The 17,171-nt window shown below is 62.7% G+C and overlaps 3 non-coding genes across 3 annotated transcripts; all 3 read right to left on the reverse strand.

The window, feature by feature from the left end:
* Window positions 1-563: 563 nt before the first annotated feature.
* Window positions 564-682, reverse strand: LOC131872680 (5S ribosomal RNA). The gene has a single exon (XR_009370793.1). It is a non-coding gene; the product is annotated as a 5S ribosomal RNA (ribosomal RNA).
* A 7,782-nt stretch (window positions 683-8,464) lies between these two features.
* LOC131872681 (5S ribosomal RNA) lies at window positions 8,465-8,583 on the reverse strand. Its single transcript, XR_009370794.1, has one exon. It is a non-coding gene; the product is annotated as a 5S ribosomal RNA (ribosomal RNA).
* Window positions 8,584-16,400: 7,817 nt separating this feature from the next.
* LOC131872682 (5S ribosomal RNA) lies at window positions 16,401-16,519 on the reverse strand. Its single transcript, XR_009370795.1, has one exon. It is a non-coding gene; the product is annotated as a 5S ribosomal RNA (ribosomal RNA).
* Window positions 16,520-17,171: the final 652 nt, after the last annotated feature.

Below are 17,171 nucleotides of genomic sequence, written 5' to 3' on the forward strand. Positions count from 1 at the left end.
ACCTTGGCTGGGCTGCGCACACCTTGGCACCCGCGTTTCCTTCATTTTAAATTTTTTTTTTTTACAATCTCTCAAGTGGGAAATTCTATAATCTCAACTTTTTTTGCCTTTTCAGGAAACTTTTGAATGGAGCGCATCATTGGTGCGCTCCGAAGTGTGCTCCAAAGCTCTCTCCAGCTGCGTGCACCTGCCCCGGCCGCGCACCCGGCCCCGCCCAGCTTCGCTCACCTGTCCCGGGCGTCTGGTGCGGAACCTTAGAGTAAGAAACATCACCGTGCACCTTGGCCAACGTGCGCGACTCGACCGAGCGCGCACTGGCCGAGGTGCACACCGATTTCACCTGGGTGCGCGCGCAGCACCTCGGGCGCACCGGGGTGCGCGCACAACGCCCGGGTTGCACCGTGGCCTGTGTGCTCGGGGCGCCTCGGGTGCGCGCTCGGTGTCGCCCCCGCGCGCGCGGTAGTGCGGGCAGCGCACCCCGGCCCGGCCCGGCCCCGACGAGAACGCAAACGGGCAAAAGGTTTATTCAAATAGCATTGCGACGCCCGGCGAAAAACTAAAAAAGGGTGCAACACCGGGACTTCCCGGGAGGTCACCCATCCCAGTACTACTCCGGCCCAAGCGCGCTTAACTGCGGAGTTCTGATGGGATCCGGTGCACTAACGCTGGTATGATCGCACCCGTTATGAGCTTGTCGCAGTGTGTACTTAGCAAACCGCGACCCACGTGCGAATCCACCCCGGCCACCCACCCCCGTCGAGGTGCACACCCTCCCTCGCGAAGTGCGCCCCGTTCGCCAAGTGTGAGCCCTGCCCGGGTGCGCGCACCTTGCTAGGGCGTCGGGTGTGCACCCGGCCCGGCCTACGTGCGTGCACCTGGAGGGGGCGTCGTGTGCGTGCAGTGTCCCGTCTGCAACGCGGTGCCCACACACCACCTCGGGCGCAACGACCTGCGCTCACATGTGGGCCGAGTGCACCTTGGTGCATGTTCGGGGCGCCTCGGGTGCACGCTCGATCTTGCCCCGGTGCACCAAGGCGCTCGGTTTGCCCCGGGTGCGCACTTGGTGCAAGGTGGGCACCCAAAATAGGGATCAAGCACCAAAACACAAGTTTCGGGATGCAAAATGGGACCCAAGGACCACAAATGCGTTCCAAGACCCATGATGGGTCCACGAGAACAAAAATGTGTTCCGAGACTTAATAAACAAATATTGGGTTTTAGGAGAAGAAACATGCTCTGATGCCCAAAACGAGAATCGACCCCGAAAAGGCCACAGGCCAAAAGTGGGATGCGAGACAAAAAAAAATGGGACCCGAGGACCAAAATTGGGTTCCCAGGTCGAAGACAGGGCAACCGGACAAGAAACGACCTCTAAGGCTCGAAATGAGTCCCGACGACTAAAACTTGACAAGAAGCACCCATCAGGCACCCAACTCGACACCCATGGGATGCCGACCCACCCGGGCTTCCACCTAGCACACCTTGGCACCCACCCACCCTCGCACCCAACCTCGCACCCAACTTAGCACCTTTGAACCCACATTGGCACTCACCCTGACCCTGGCACCTTGGAACCCACATTGGCACTCACCTTGACCCTGGCACCCACCTTTGCACTCACCTTGGGACCCACCCTGGCTCCCACCTCGGCACCCACCCAGACACCCACCTTGGTTCCTTGGCACCCACCTTGGATCCTTGGCACCCACCCCGACACCCACCTTGGCACGCAACTTGGCTACTTGCCACCCACCTTGGCTCCTTGACGCCCACCCCGACAACCACCCCGTGACCTACCCTGGCTAGGGTTGGTGCACACCCACCCTGGTGCCCACCTTGGCACCCACCCTATGACCCACCTTGGCACGCACCTTAGTACCCACCCCGTTACCCACCCTAGGACCCACCCCGTGACCCACCTTGGCCAGGGTGGGTGCCTTGGTGCGCACAACTTGCCTGGGCTGCACACCAGGGCGGGCTCAAGATGGCACCCGCGTTCCGTTTTTTTCACTATCTTTCAAAACGGAAATTTTAAAATCTCATTTTTTTCTTTTTTTTGCCTTTTCTGGAAATTAGTGAAGGCAGCGCATCAAAGGTGCGCAATGCTGGTGCGAACCCGGGAGCGCTCCGATGTGTGCTCCAAGGTGCGGCGTGCACGAAGTCCGAGCCCGGTTTGCCCCGGGTGCGCACCTCGCGTGCACCTTCGCCGGGGTGAGCACCTTGGCTGGGTTGCGCGCCCTGGTGCGTACCAAGGAGCGCTCTGAAGTGTGCTCCAAGGTGCGGCGTGCACGAAGTCGGAGCCCGGTTTGCCCCGGGTGTGCACCTCGGGTGCGCACCTCGCGTGCACCTTCGCTGCGGTGGGCACCTTGGCTGGGTTGCGCGCCTTGGTGGGCACCATGCAGTGCACGAAGTCGGAGCCCGGTTTGCCCCGGGCGCGCACCTCCGCCAGGGTGGGCACCTTGGTGCGCACAACTTGCCTGGGCTGCGCATCAGGAAGGGCTCAAGATGGCACCCGCGTTCCGTTTTTTTCACTATCTTTCAGAACGGAAATTTTAAAATATCGTTTTTTTTTGCCTTTTCTGGAAATTAGTGAAGGCAGCGCATCAAAGGTGCGCAACGCTGGTGCGAACCTGGGAGCGCTCCGATGTGTGCTCCAAGGTGCGGCGTGCACGAAGTCGGAGCCCGGTTTGCCTCGGGTGCGCCCTGGTGGGCACCATGGTGCGCACCAAGGAGCGCTCCGAAGTGTGCTCCAAGGTGCGGCCTGCACGAAGTCGGAGCCCGGTTTGCCCCGGGTGTGCACCTCGGGTGGGCACCTTGGTGCGCATGCCTTGCCTGGGCTGCGCACCAGGGCGGGCTCAAGATGGCACCCGCGTTCCTTTTTTTTCACTATCTTTCAAAACGGAAATTTTAAAATCTCATTTTTTTTTGCCTTTTTCTGGAAATTAGTGAAGGCAGCGCATCAAAGGTGCGCACCTCGCTGCCCACCACGGTGCGCAACGCCGGTGGGCACCCGGGAGTGCTTCGAAGTGTGCTCCAAGGTGCTGCGTGCACGTTGTCGGAGCCCGGTTTGCCCCGGGTGCGCACCTCGCGTGCACCTTCGTCGGGGTGGGCACCTTGGCTTGGTTTGCCCCGGCTGCGCTCCGAAGCGGGGTTATTGGAGCGCCGCCTCTTTTTTTGTCGGAGCGTTTGGTGGGGTTTCTCGCATTGGCTCTTCCGAGGCCCGGTTGCCACCCTGGCGCGCACGAAGTCGGAAGTAGGGTTAATTGCCCGGGTGCGCACCTTTGCCAGGGTGGCACCTTACCTGGGCTGCGCACCAGGGCGGGCTCAAGATGGCACGCGCGTTCCGTTTTTTTCACTATCTTTCAAAACGGAAATTTTAAAATCTCCTTTTTTTTTTGCCTTTTCTGGAAATTAGTGAAGGCAGCGCATCAAAGGTGCGCACCTCGCTGCCCACCTTGGTGTGCTCTGAGGTGCGCACCCGGGAGCGCTACGAAGTGTGCTCCAAGGTGCGGCGTGCACGTTGTCGGAGCCCGGTTTGCCCCGGGTGCGCACCTCGCCTGCACCTTGGCCGGGGTGGGCACCTTGGCTGGGTTTGCCCAGGGTGCGCTCCGAAGCGGGGTTACTGGAGCGCCCCCTCTTTTTTTGTCAGAGAGTTTGGTGGGGTTTCTCGCATTGGCTCTTCCCAGGCCCGGTTGTTGGGTGCGCTCCCACCCTGGCGCGCGCGAAGTTGGAAGTTGGGTTAATTGCCCGGGCGCGCACCTTCGCCAGGGTGGGCACCTTGGTGCGCAAACCTTGGCTGGGCTGCGCACCAGGGCGGGCTCAAGATGGCACCAGCATTCCCTTTTTCTCACTATCTTTCAAAACGGAAATTTTAAAATCTCGTTTTTTTTTTGCCTTTTATGGAAATTAGTGAAGGCATCGCATCAAAGGTGCGCACCTCGCTGCCCACCTTGGTGTGCTCCGAGGTGCCCACCACGGTGCGCAACGCCGGTGCGAACCCGGGAGCGCCCCGATGTGTGCTCCAAGGTGCGGCGTGCACGAAGTCGGACCCCGGTTTGCCCCGGGTGCGCACCTCGCGTGCACCTTGGTGCGCACACCTTGGCTGGGTTGCGCGGCCTGGTGGGCACCATGGTGCGCACCAAGGAGCGCTCCGAAGTGTGCTCCAAGGTGCGGCGTGCACGAAGTCGGAGCCCGGTTTGCCCCGGGTGCGCACCTTCGCCGCGGTGGGCACCATGGCGTGCACGAAGTCGGAGCCCGGTTTGCCCCGGGTGCGCACCTCGCGTGCACCTTCGCCGGGGTGGGCACCTCGGCTGGGTTGCGCGCCCTGGTGCGCACCAAGGAGCGCTCTGAAGTGTGCTCCAAGGTGCGGCGTGCACGAAGTCGGAGCCCGGTTTGCCCCGGGTGTGCACCTCGCGTGCACCTTCGCTGCGGTGGGCACCTTGGCTGGGTTGCGCGCCTTGGTGGGCACCATGCAGTGCACGAAGTCGGAGCCCGGTTTGCCCCGGGCGCGCACCTCCGCCAGGGTGGGCACCTTGGTGCGCACAACTTGCCTGGGCTGCGCACCAGGAAGGGCTCAAGATGGCACCCGCGTTCCGTTTTTTTCACTATCTTTCAGAACGGAAATTTTAAAATATCGTTTTTTTTTGCCTTTTCTGGAAATTAGTGAAGGCAGCGCATCAAAGGTGCGCAACGCTGGTGCGAACCTGGGAGCGCTCCGATGTGTGCTCCAAGGTGCGGCGTGCACGAAGTCGGACCCCGGTTTGCCCCGGGTGCGCACCTCGCGTGCACCTTGGTGCGCACACCTTGGCTGGGTTGCGCGCCCTGGTGGGCACCATGGTGCGCACCAAGGAGCGCTCCGAAGTGTGCTCCAAGGTGCGGCGTGCACGAAGTCGGAGCCCGGTTTGCCCCGGGTGCGCACCTCGCGTGCACCTTCGCCGCGGTGGGCACCATGGCGTGCACGAAGTCGGAGCCCGGTTTGCCCCGGGTGCGCACCTCGCGTGCACCTTCGCCGGGGTGGGCACCTTAGTGTGCAGACCTTGGCTGGGTTGCGCGCCCTGGTGGGCACCATGGTGCGCACCAAGGAGCGCTCCGAAGTGTGCTCCAAGGTGCGGCCTGCACGAAGTCGGAGCCCGGTTTGCCCCGGGTGTGCACCTCGGGTGGGCACCTTGGTGCGCATGCCTTGCCTGGGCTGCGCACCAGGGCGGGCTCAAGATGGCACCCGCGTTCCTTTTTTTTCACTATCTTTCAAAACGGAAATTTTAAAATCTCATTTTTTTTTGCCTTTTTCTGGAAATTAGTGAAGGCAGCGCATCAAAGGTGCGCACCTCGCTGCCCACCACGGTGCGCAACGCCGGTGGGCACCCGGGAGTGCTTCGAAGTGTGCTCCAAGGTGCTGCGTGCACGTTGTCGGAGCCCGGTTTGCCCCGGGTGCGCACCTCGCGTGCACCTTCGTCGGGGTGGGCACCTTGGCTGGGTTTGCCCCGGCTGCGCTCCGAAGCGGGGTTATTGGAGCGCCGCCTCTTTTTTTGTCGGAGCGTTTGGTGGGGTTTCTCGCATTGGCTCTTCCGAGGCCCGGTTGCCACCCTGGCGCGCACGAAGTCGGAAGTAGGGTTAATTGCCCGGGTGCGCACCTTTGCCAGGGTGGGCACCTTACCTGGGCTGCGCACCAGGGCGGGCTCAAGATGGCACGCGCGTTCCGTTTTTTTCACTATCTTTCAAAACGGAAATTTTAAAATCTCCTTTTTTTTTTGCCTTTTCTGGAAATTAGTGAAGGCAGCGCATCAAAGGTGCGCACCTCGCTGCCCACCTTGGTGTGCTCTGAGGTGCGCACCCGGGAGCGCTACGAAGTGTGCTCCAAGGTGCGGCGTGCACGTTGTCGGAGCCCGGTTTGCCCCGGGTGCGCACCTCGCCTGCACCTTGGCCGGGGTGGGCACCTTGGCTGGGTTTGCCCAGGGTGCGCTCCGAAGCGGGGTTACTGGAGCGCCCCCTCTTTTTTTGTCAGAGCGTTTGGTGGGGTTTCTCGCATTGGCTCTTCCCAGGCCCGGTTGTTGGGTGCGCTCCCACCCTGGCGCGCGCGAAGTTGGAAGTTGGGTTAATTGCCCGGGCGCGCACCTTCGCCAGGGTGGGCACCTTGGTGCGCACACCTTGGCTGGGCTGCGCACCAGGGCGGGCTCAAGATGGCACCAGCATTCCCTTTTTCTCACTATCTTTCAAAACGGAAATTTTAAAATCTCGTTTTTTTTTTGCCTTTTATGGAAATTAGTGAAGGCATCGCATCAAAGGTGCGCACCTCGCTGCCCACCTTGGTGTGCTCCGAGGTGCCCACCACGGTGCGCAACGCCGGTGCGAACCCGGGAGCGCCCCGATGTGTGCTCCAAGGTGCGGCGTGCACGAAGTCGGACCCCGGTTTGCCCCGGGTGCGCACCTCGCGTGCACCTTGGTGCGCACACCTTGGCTGGGTTGCGCGGCCTGGTGGGCACCATGGTGCGCACCAAGGAGCGCTCCGAAGTGTGCTCCAAGGTGCGGCGTGCACGAAGTCGGAGCCCGGTTTGCCCCGGGTACGCACCTCGCGTGCACCTTCGCCGGGGTGGGCACCTCGGCTGGGTTGCGCGCCCTGGTGCGCACCAAGGAGCGCTCCGAAGTGTGCTCCAAGGTGCGGCGTGCACGAAGTCGGAGCCCGGTTTGCCCCGGGTGCGCACCTTCGCCGCGGTGCGCACCATGGCGTGCACGAAGTCGGAGCCCGGTTTGCCCCGGGTGCGCACCTCGCGTGCACCTTCGGCGGGGTTGCGCGCCCTGGTGGGCACCATGGTGCGCACCAAGGAGCGCTCCGAAGTGTGCTCCAAGGTGCGGCGTGCACGAAGTCGGAGCCCGGTTTGCCCCGGGTGCGCACCTCGCGTGCACCTTCGGCGGGGTTGCGCGCCCTGGTGGGCACCATGGTGCGCACCAAGGAGCGCTCCGAAGTGTGCTCCAAGGTGCGGCGTGCACGAAGTCGGAGCCCGGTTTGCCCCGGGTGCGCACCTCGCGTGCACCTTCGCCGCGGTGGGCACCATGGCGTGCACGAAGTCGGAGCCCGGTTTGCCCCGGGTGCGCACCTCGCGTGCACCTTCGCCGGGGTGGGCACCTCGGCTGGGTTGCGCGCCCTGGTGCGCACCAAGGAGCGCTCCGAAGTGTGCTCCAAGGTGCGGCGTGCACGAAGTCGGAGCCCGGTTTGCCCCGGGTGCGCACCTCGCGTGCACCTTCGCCAGGGTGGGCACCTCGGTGCGCACACCTTCTCAATGTTTTCTTGCCTTTTCTGGAAATTGGTGAAGGCAGCGCATCAAAGGTGCGCACCTCGGTGTGCTCCGAGGTGCGAACCCGAGAGCGCTCCGAGGTGCCCACGAAGTCGAAAGTCGGGTTAATTGCATTGTTTTCCCCGGGTGCGCTCCGAGGTGCGCAACATCGGCGCGCACCAAGGAGGGCTCCGAAGTGTGCTCCAAGGTGCGCACGATGGCGTGCACCTCTGGTGCGCACGATTCGGAGCTCGGTTTGACCGGGGTGCGCACACCTTGGCTGGGTTGCGCACCTTTTGTGCGCTCCAAGGTGCGCACGAAGTCGGAGCTCGGTTTGCCCCGGGTGCGCACCTTCGCCAGGGTGCGCACCTTGATGCGCACGCCTTGGCTGGGCTGCGCACCTTGGTGGGCGCCATGGTGCGCACCTTTCGTGCGCTCCAAGGTGCGCACGAAGTCGGAGCTCGGTTTGCCCCGGGTGCGCACCTTGGTGGGCGCCATGGTGCACTCCGAGGTGCCCAAGATTGGTGCGCACCAAGGAGCGCTCCGAAGTGCGCTCCAAGGTGCGCGCGAAGTCGAAAGTTGGGTTAATTGTCCGGTTTGCCTCGGGTGCGCACCTTGCGTGCACCTTCGCCAGGGTGGGCTGGGCTGCGCACACCTTGGCACCCGCGTTTCCTTCATTTTAAATTTTTTTTTTTTACAATCTCTCAAGTGGGAAATTCTATAATCTCAACTTTTTTTGCCTTTTCAGGAAACTTTTGAATGGAGCGCATCATTGGTGCGCTCCGAAGTGTGCTCCAAAGCTCTCTCCAGCTGCGTGCACCTGCCCCGGCCGCGCACCCGGCCCCGCCCAGCTTCGCTCACCTGTCCCGGGCGTCTGGTGCGGAACCTTAGAGTAAGAAACATCACCGTGCACCTTGGCCAACGTGCGCGACTCGACCGAGCGCGCACTGGCCGAGGTGCACACCGATTTCACCTGGGTGCGCGCGCAGCACCTCGGGCGCACCGGGGTGCGCGCACAACGCCCGGGTTGCACCGTGGCCTGTGTGCTCGGGGCGCCTCGGGTGCGCGCTCGGTGTCGCCCCCGCGCGCGCGGTAGTGCGGGCAGCGCACCCCGGCCCGGCCCGGCCCCGACGAGAACGCAAACGGGCAAAAGGTTTATTCAAATAGCATTGCGACGCCCGGCGAAAAACTAAAAAAGGGTGCAACACCGGGACTTCCCGGGAGGTCACCCATCCCAGTACTACTCCGGCCCAAGCGCGCTTAACTGCGGAGTTCTGATGGGATCCGGTGCACTAACGCTGGTATGATCGCACCCGTTATGAGCTTGTCGCAGTGTGTACTTAGCAAACCGCGACCCACGTGCGAATCCACCCCGGCCACCCACCCCCGTCGAGGTGCACACCCTCCCTCGCGAAGTGCGCCCCGTTCGCCAAGTGTGAGCCCTGCCCGGGTGCGCGCACCTTGCTAGGGCGTCGGGTGTGCACCCGGCCCGGCCTACGTGCGTGCACCTGGAGGGGGCGTCGTGTGCGTGCAGTGTCCCGTCTGCAACGCGGTGCCCACACACCACCTTGGGCGCAACGACCTGCGCTCACATGTGGGCCGAGTGCACCTTGGTGCATGTTCGGGGCGCCTCGGGTGCACGCTCGATCTTGCCCCGGTGCACCAAGGCGCTCGGTTTGCCCCGGGTGCGCACTTGGTGCAAGGTGGGCACCCAAAATAGGGATCAAGCACCAAAACACAAGTTTCGGGATGCAAAATGGGACCCAAGGACCACAAATGCGTTCCAAGACCCATGATGGGTCCACGAGAACAAAAATGTGTTCCGAGACTTAATAAACAAATATTGGGTTTTAGGAGAAGAAACATGCTCTGATGCCCAAAACGAGAATCGACCCCGAAAAGGCCACAGGCCAAAAGTGGGATGCGAGACAAAAAAAAATGGGACCCGAGGACCAAAATTGGGTTCCCAGGTCGAAGACAGGGCAACCGGACAAGAAACGACCTCTAAGGCTCGAAATGAGTCCCGACGACTAAAACTTGACAAGAAGCACCCATCAGGCACCCAACTCGACACCCATGGGATGCCGACCCACCCGGGCTTCCACCTAGCACACCTTGGCACCCACCCACCCTCGCACCCAACCTCGCACCCAACTTAGCACCTTTGAACCCACATTGGCACTCACCCTGACCCTGGCACCTTGGAACCCACATTGGCACTCACCTTGACCCTGGCACCCACCTTTGCACTCACCTTGGGACCCACCCTGGCTCCCACCTCGGCACCCACCCAGACACCCACCTTGGTTCCTTGGCACCCACCTTGGATCCTTGGCACCCACCCCGACACCCACCTTGGCACGCAACTTGGCTACTTGCCACCCACCTTGGCTCCTTGACGCCCACCCCGACAACCACCCCGTGACCTACCCTGGCTAGGGTTGGTGCACACCCACCCTGGTGCCCACCTTGGCACCCACCCTATGACCCACCTTGGCACGCACCTTAGTACCCACCCCGTTACCCACCCTAGGACCCACCCCGTGACCCACCTTGGCCAGGGTGGGTGCCTTGGTGCGCACAACTTGCCTGGGCTGCACACCAGGGCGGGCTCAAGATGGCACCCGCGTTCCGTTTTTTTCACTATCTTTCAAAACGGAAATTTTAAAATCTCATTTTTTTCTTTTTTTTGCCTTTTCTGGAAATTAGTGAAGGCAGCGCATCAAAGGTGCGCAATGCTGGTGCGAACCCGGGAGCGCTCCGATGTGTGCTCCAAGGTGCGGCGTGCACGAAGTCCGAGCCCGGTTTGCCCCGGGTGCGCACCTCGCGTGCACCTTCGCCGGGGTGAGCACCTTGGCTGGGTTGCGCGCCCTGGTGCGTACCAAGGAGCGCTCTGAAGTGTGCTCCAAGGTGCGGCGTGCACGAAGTCGGAGCCCGGTTTGCCCCGGGTGTGCACCTCGGGTGCGCACCTCGCGTGCACCTTCGCTGCGGTGGGCACCTTGGCTGGGTTGCGCGCCTTGGTGGGCACCATGCAGTGCACGAAGTCGGAGCCCGGTTTGCCCCGGGCGCGCACCTCCGCCAGGGTGGGCACCTTGGTGCGCACAACTTGCCTGGGCTGCGCATCAGGAAGGGCTCAAGATGGCACCCGCGTTCCGTTTTTTTCACTATCTTTCAGAACGGAAATTTTAAAATATCGTTTTTTTTTGCCTTTTCTGGAAATTAGTGAAGGCAGCGCATCAAAGGTGCGCAACGCTGGTGCGAACCTGGGAGCGCTCCGATGTGTGCTCCAAGGTGCGGCGTGCACGAAGTCGGAGCCCGGTTTGCCTCGGGTGCGCCCTGGTGGGCACCATGGTGCGCACCAAGGAGCGCTCCGAAGTGTGCTCCAAGGTGCGGCCTGCACGAAGTCGGAGCCCGGTTTGCCCCGGGTGTGCACCTCGGGTGGGCACCTTGGTGCGCATGCCTTGCCTGGGCTGCGCACCAGGGCGGGCTCAAGATGGCACCCGCGTTCCTTTTTTTTCACTATCTTTCAAAACGGAAATTTTAAAATCTCATTTTTTTTTGCCTTTTTCTGGAAATTAGTGAAGGCAGCGCATCAAAGGTGCGCACCTCGCTGCCCACCACGGTGCGCAACGCCGGTGGGCACCCGGGAGTGCTTCGAAGTGTGCTCCAAGGTGCTGCGTGCACGTTGTCGGAGCCCGGTTTGCCCCGGGTGCGCACCTCGCGTGCACCTTCGTCGGGGTGGGCACCTTGGCTTGGTTTGCCCCGGCTGCGCTCCGAAGCGGGGTTATTGGAGCGCCGCCTCTTTTTTTGTCGGAGCGTTTGGTGGGGTTTCTCGCATTGGCTCTTCCGAGGCCCGGTTGCCACCCTGGCGCGCACGAAGTCGGAAGTAGGGTTAATTGCCCGGGTGCGCACCTTTGCCAGGGTGGCACCTTACCTGGGCTGCGCACCAGGGCGGGCTCAAGATGGCACGCGCGTTCCGTTTTTTTCACTATCTTTCAAAACGGAAATTTTAAAATCTCCTTTTTTTTTTGCCTTTTCTGGAAATTAGTGAAGGCAGCGCATCAAAGGTGCGCACCTCGCTGCCCACCTTGGTGTGCTCTGAGGTGCGCACCCGGGAGCGCTACGAAGTGTGCTCCAAGGTGCGGCGTGCACGTTGTCGGAGCCCGGTTTGCCCCGGGTGCGCACCTCGCCTGCACCTTGGCCGGGGTGGGCACCTTGGCTGGGTTTGCCCAGGGTGCGCTCCGAAGCGGGGTTACTGGAGCGCCCCCTCTTTTTTTGTCAGAGAGTTTGGTGGGGTTTCTCGCATTGGCTCTTCCCAGGCCCGGTTGTTGGGTGCGCTCCCACCCTGGCGCGCGCGAAGTTGGAAGTTGGGTTAATTGCCCGGGCGCGCACCTTCGCCAGGGTGGGCACCTTGGTGCGCAAACCTTGGCTGGGCTGCGCACCAGGGCGGGCTCAAGATGGCACCAGCATTCCCTTTTTCTCACTATCTTTCAAAACGGAAATTTTAAAATCTCGTTTTTTTTTTGCCTTTTATGGAAATTAGTGAAGGCATCGCATCAAAGGTGCGCACCTCGCTGCCCACCTTGGTGTGCTCCGAGGTGCCCACCACGGTGCGCAACGCCGGTGCGAACCCGGGAGCGCCCCGATGTGTGCTCCAAGGTGCGGCGTGCACGAAGTCGGACCCCGGTTTGCCCCGGGTGCGCACCTCGCGTGCACCTTGGTGCGCACACCTTGGCTGGGTTGCGCGGCCTGGTGGGCACCATGGTGCGCACCAAGGAGCGCTCCGAAGTGTGCTCCAAGGTGCGGCGTGCACGAAGTCGGAGCCCGGTTTGCCCCGGGTGCGCACCTTCGCCGCGGTGGGCACCATGGCGTGCACGAAGTCGGAGCCCGGTTTGCCCCGGGTGCGCACCTCGCGTGCACCTTCGCCGGGGTGGGCACCTCGGCTGGGTTGCGCGCCCTGGTGCGCACCAAGGAGCGCTCTGAAGTGTGCTCCAAGGTGCGGCGTGCACGAAGTCGGAGCCCGGTTTGCCCCGGGTGTGCACCTCGCGTGCGCACCTCGCGTGCACCTTCGCTGCGGTGGGCACCTTGGCTGGGTTGCGCGCCTTGGTGGGCACCATGCAGTGCACGAAGTCGGAGCCCGGATTGCCCCGGGCGCGCACCTCCGCCAGGGTGGGCACCTTGGTGCGCACAACTTGCCTGGGCTGCGCACCAGGAAGGGCTCAAGATGGCACCCGCGTTCCGTTTTTTTCACTATCTTTCAGAACGGAAATTTTAAAATCTCGTTTTTTTTTGCCTTTTCTGGAAATTAGTGAAGGCAGCGCATCAAAGGTGCGCAACGCTGGTGCGAACCTGGGAGCGCTCCGATGTGTGCTCCAAGGTGCGGCGTGCACGAAGTCGGACCCCGGTTTGCCCCGGGTGCGCACCTCGCGTGCACCTTGGTGCGCACACCTTGGCTGGGTTGCGCGCCCTGGTGGGCACCATGGTGCGCACCAAGGAGCGCTCCGAAGTGTGCTCCAAGGTGCGGCGTGCACGAAGTCGGAGCCCGGTTTGCCCCGGGTGCGCACCTCGCGTGCACCTTCGCCGCGGTGGGCACCATGGCGTGCACGAAGTCGGAGCCCGGTTTGCCCCGGGTGCGCACCTCGCGTGCACCTTCGCCGGGGTGGGCACCTTGGTGTGCAGACCTTGGCTGGGTTGCGCGCCCTGGTGGGCACCATGGTGCGCACCAAGGAGCGCTCCGAAGTGTGCTCCAAGGTGCGGCCTGCACGAAGTCGGAGCCCGGTTTGCCCCGGGTGTGCACCTCGGGTGGGCACCTTGGTGCGCATGCCTTGCCTGGGCTGCGCACCAGGGCGGGCTCAAGATGGCACCCGCGTTCCTTTTTTTTCACTATCTTTCAAAACGGAAATTTTAAAATCTCATTTTTTTTTGCCTTTTTCTGGAAATTAGTGAAGGCAGCGCATCAAAGGTGCGCACCTCGCTGCCCACCACGGTGCGCAACGCCGGTGGGCACCCGGGAGTGCTTCGAAGTGTGCTCCAAGGTGCTGCGTGCACGTTGTCGGAGCCCGGTTTGCCCCGGGTGCGCACCTCGCGTGCACCTTCGTCGGGGTGGGCACCTTGGCTGGGTTTGCCCCGGCTGCGCTCCGAAGCGGGGTTATTGGAGCGCCGCCTCTTTTTTTGTCGGAGCGTTTGGTGGGGTTTCTCGCATTGGCTCTTCCGAGGCCCGGTTGCCACCCTGGCGCGCACGAAGTCGGAAGTAGGGTTAATTGCCCGGGTGCGCACCTTTGCCAGGGTGGGCACCTTACCTGGGCTGCGCACCAGGGCGGGCTCAAGATGGCACGCGCGTTCCGTTTTTTTCACTATCTTTCAAAACGGAAATTTTAAAATCTCCTTTTTTTTTTGCCTTTTCTGGAAATTAGTGAAGGCAGCGCATCAAAGGTGCGCACCTCGCTGCCCACCTTGGTGTGCTCTGAGGTGCGCACCCGGGAGCGCTACGAAGTGTGCTCCAAGGTGCGGCGTGCACGTTGTCGGAGCCCGGTTTGCCCCGGGTGCGCACCTCGCCTGCACCTTGGCCGGGGTGGGCACCTTGGCTGGGTTTGCCCAGGGTGCGCTCCGAAGCGGGGTTACTGGAGCGCCCCCTCTTTTTTTGTCAGAGCGTTTGGTGGGGTTTCTCGCATTGGCTCTTCCCAGGCCCGGTTGTTGGGTGCGCTCCCACCCTGGCGCGCGCGAAGTTGGAAGTTGGGTTAATTGCCCGGGCGCGCACCTTCGCCAGGGTGGGCACCTTGGTGCGCACACCTTGGCTGGGCTGCGCACCAGGGCGGGCTCAAGATGGCACCAGCATTCCCTTTTTCTCACTATCTTTCAAAACGGAAATTTTAAAATCTCGTTTTTTTTTTGCCTTTTATGGAAATTAGTGAAGGCATCGCATCAAAGGTGCGCACCTCGCTGCCCACCTTGGTGTGCTCCGAGGTGCCCACCACGGTGCGCAACGCCGGTGCGAACCCGGGAGCGCCCCGATGTGTGCTCCAAGGTGCGGCGTGCACGAAGTCGGACCCCGGTTTGCCCCGGGTGCGCACCTCGCGTGCACCTTGGTGCGCACACCTTGGCTGGGTTGCGCGGCCTGGTGGGCACCATGGTGCGCACCAAGGAGCGCTCCGAAGTGTGCTCCAAGGTGCGGCGTGCACGAAGTCGGAGCCCGGTTTGCCCCGGGTACGCACCTCGCGTGCACCTTCGCCGGGGTGGGCACCTCGGCTGGGTTGCGCGCCCTGGTGCGCACCAAGGAGCGCTCCGAAGTGTGCTCCAAGGTGCGGCGTGCACGAAGTCGGAGCCCGGTTTGCCCCGGGTGCGCACCTTCGCCGCGGTGCGCACCATGGCGTGCACGAAGTCGGAGCCCGGTTTGCCCCGGGTGCGCACCTCGCGTGCACCTTCGGCGGGGTTGCGCGCCCTGGTGGGCACCATGGTGCGCACCAAGGAGCGCTCCGAAGTGTGCTCCAAGGTGCGGCGTGCACGAAGTCGGAGCCCGGTTTGCCCCGGGTGCGCACCTCGCGTGCACCTTCGGCGGGGTTGCGCGCCCTGGTGGGCACCATGGTGCGCACCAAGGAGCGCTCCGAAGTGTGCTCCAAGGTGCGGCGTGCACGAAGTCGGAGCCCGGTTTGCCCCGGGTGCGCACCTCGCGTGCACCTTCGCCGCGGTGGGCACCATGGCGTGCACGAAGTCGGAGCCCGGTTTGCCCCGGGTGCGCACCTCGCGTGCACCTTCGCCGGGGTGGGCACCTCGGCTGGGTTGCGCGCCCTGGTGCGCACCAAGGAGCGCTCCGAAGTGTGCTCCAAGGTGCGGCGTGCACGAAGTCGGAGCCCGGTTTGCCCCGGGTGCGCACCTCGCGTGCACCTTCGCCAGGGTGGGCACCTCGGTGCGCACACCTTCTCAATGTTTTCTTGCCTTTTCTGGAAATTGGTGAAGGCAGCGCATCAAAGGTGCGCACCTCGGTGTGCTCCGAGGTGCGAACCCGAGAGCGCTCCGAGGTGCCCACGAAGTCGAAAGTCGGGTTAATTGCATTGTTTTCCCCGGGTGCGCTCCGAGGTGCGCAACATCGGCGCGCACCAAGGAGGGCTCCGAAGTGTGCTCCAAGGTGCGCACGATGGCGTGCACCTCTGGTGCGCACGATTCGGAGCTCGGTTTGACCGGGGTGCGCACACCTTGGCTGGGTTGCGCACCTTTTGTGCGCTCCAAGGTGCGCACGAAGTCGGAGCTCGGTTTGCCCCGGGTGCGCACCTTCGCCAGGGTGCGCACCTTGATGCGCACGCCTTGGCTGGGCTGCGCACCTTGGTGGGCGCCATGGTGCGCACCTTTCGTGCGCTCCAAGGTGCGCACGAAGTCGGAGCTCGGTTTGCCCCGGGTGCGCACCTTGGTGGGCGCCATGGTGCACTCCGAGGTGCCCAAGATTGGTGCGCACCAAGGAGCGCTCCGAAGTGCGCTCCAAGGTGCGCGCGAAGTCGAAAGTTGGGTTAATTGTCCGGTTTGCCTCGGGTGCGCACCTTGCGTGCACCTTCGCCAGGGTGGGCGCCTTGGTGCGCACACCTTGGCTGGGCTGCGCACACCTTGGCACCCGCGTTTCCTTCATTTTAAATTTTTTTTTTTTACAATCTCTCAAGTGGGAAATTCTATAATCTCAACTTTTTTTGCCTTTTCAGGAAACTTTTGAATGGAGCGCATCATTGGTGCGCTCCGAAGTGTGCTCCAAAGCTCTCTCCAGCTGCGTGCACCTGCCCCGGCCGCGCACCCGGCCCCGCCCAGCTTCGCTCACCTGTCCCGGGCGTCTGGTGCGGAACCTTAGAGTAAGAAACATCACCGTGCACCTTGGCCAACGTGCGCGACTCGACCGAGCGCGCACTGGCCGAGGTGCACACCGATTTCACCTGGGTGCGCGCGCAGCACCTCGGGCGCACCGGGGTGCGCGCACAACGCCCGGGTTGCACCGTGGCCTGTGTGCTCGGGGCGCCTCGGGTGCGCGCTCGGTGTCGCCCCCGCGCGCGCGGTAGTGCGGGCAGCGCACCCCGGCCCGGCCCGGCCCCGACGAGAACGCAAACGGGCAAAAGGTTTATTCAAATAGCATTGCGACGCCCGGCGAAAAACTAAAAAAGGGTGCAACACCGGGACTTCCCGGGAGGTCACCCATCCCAGTACTACTCCGGCCCAAGCGCGCTTAACTGCGGAGTTCTGATGGGATCCGGTGCACTAACGCTGGTATGATCGCACCCGTTATGAGCTTGTCGCAGTGTGTACTTAGCAAACCGCGACCCACGTGCGAATCCACCCCGGCCACCCACCCCCGTCGAGGTGCACACCCTCCCTCGCGAAGTGCGCCCCGTTCGCCAAGTGTGAGCCCTGCCCGGGTGCGCGCACCTTGCTAGGGCGTCGGGTGTGCACCCGGCCCGGCCTACGTGCGTGCACCTGGAGGGGGCGTCGTGTGCGTGCAGTGTCCCGTCTGCAACGCGGTGCCCACACACCACCTCGGGCGCAACGACCTGCGCTCACATGTGGGCCGAGTGCACCTTGGTGCATGTTCGGGGCGCCTCGGGTGCACGCTCGATCTTGCCCCGGTGCACCAAGGCGCTCGGTTTGCCCCGGGTGCGCACTTGGTGCAAGGTGGGCACCCAAAATAGGGATCAAGCACCAAAACACAAGTTTCGGGATGCAAAATGGGACCCAAGGACCACAAATGCGTTCCAAGACCCATGATGGGTCCACGAGAACAAAAATGTGTTCCGAGACTTAATAAACAAATATTGGGTTTTAGGAGAAGAAACATGCTCTGATGCCCAAAACGAGAATCGACCCCGAAAAGGCCACAGGCCAAAAGTGGGATGCGAGACAAAAAAAAATGGGACCCGAGGACCAAAATTGGGTTCC

Source organism: Cryptomeria japonica, unplaced genomic scaffold (assembly GCF_030272615.1).
Source record: "Cryptomeria japonica unplaced genomic scaffold, Sugi_1.0 HiC_scaffold_723, whole genome shotgun sequence".
Taxonomy (NCBI): domain Eukaryota; kingdom Viridiplantae; phylum Streptophyta; class Pinopsida; order Cupressales; family Cupressaceae; genus Cryptomeria; species Cryptomeria japonica.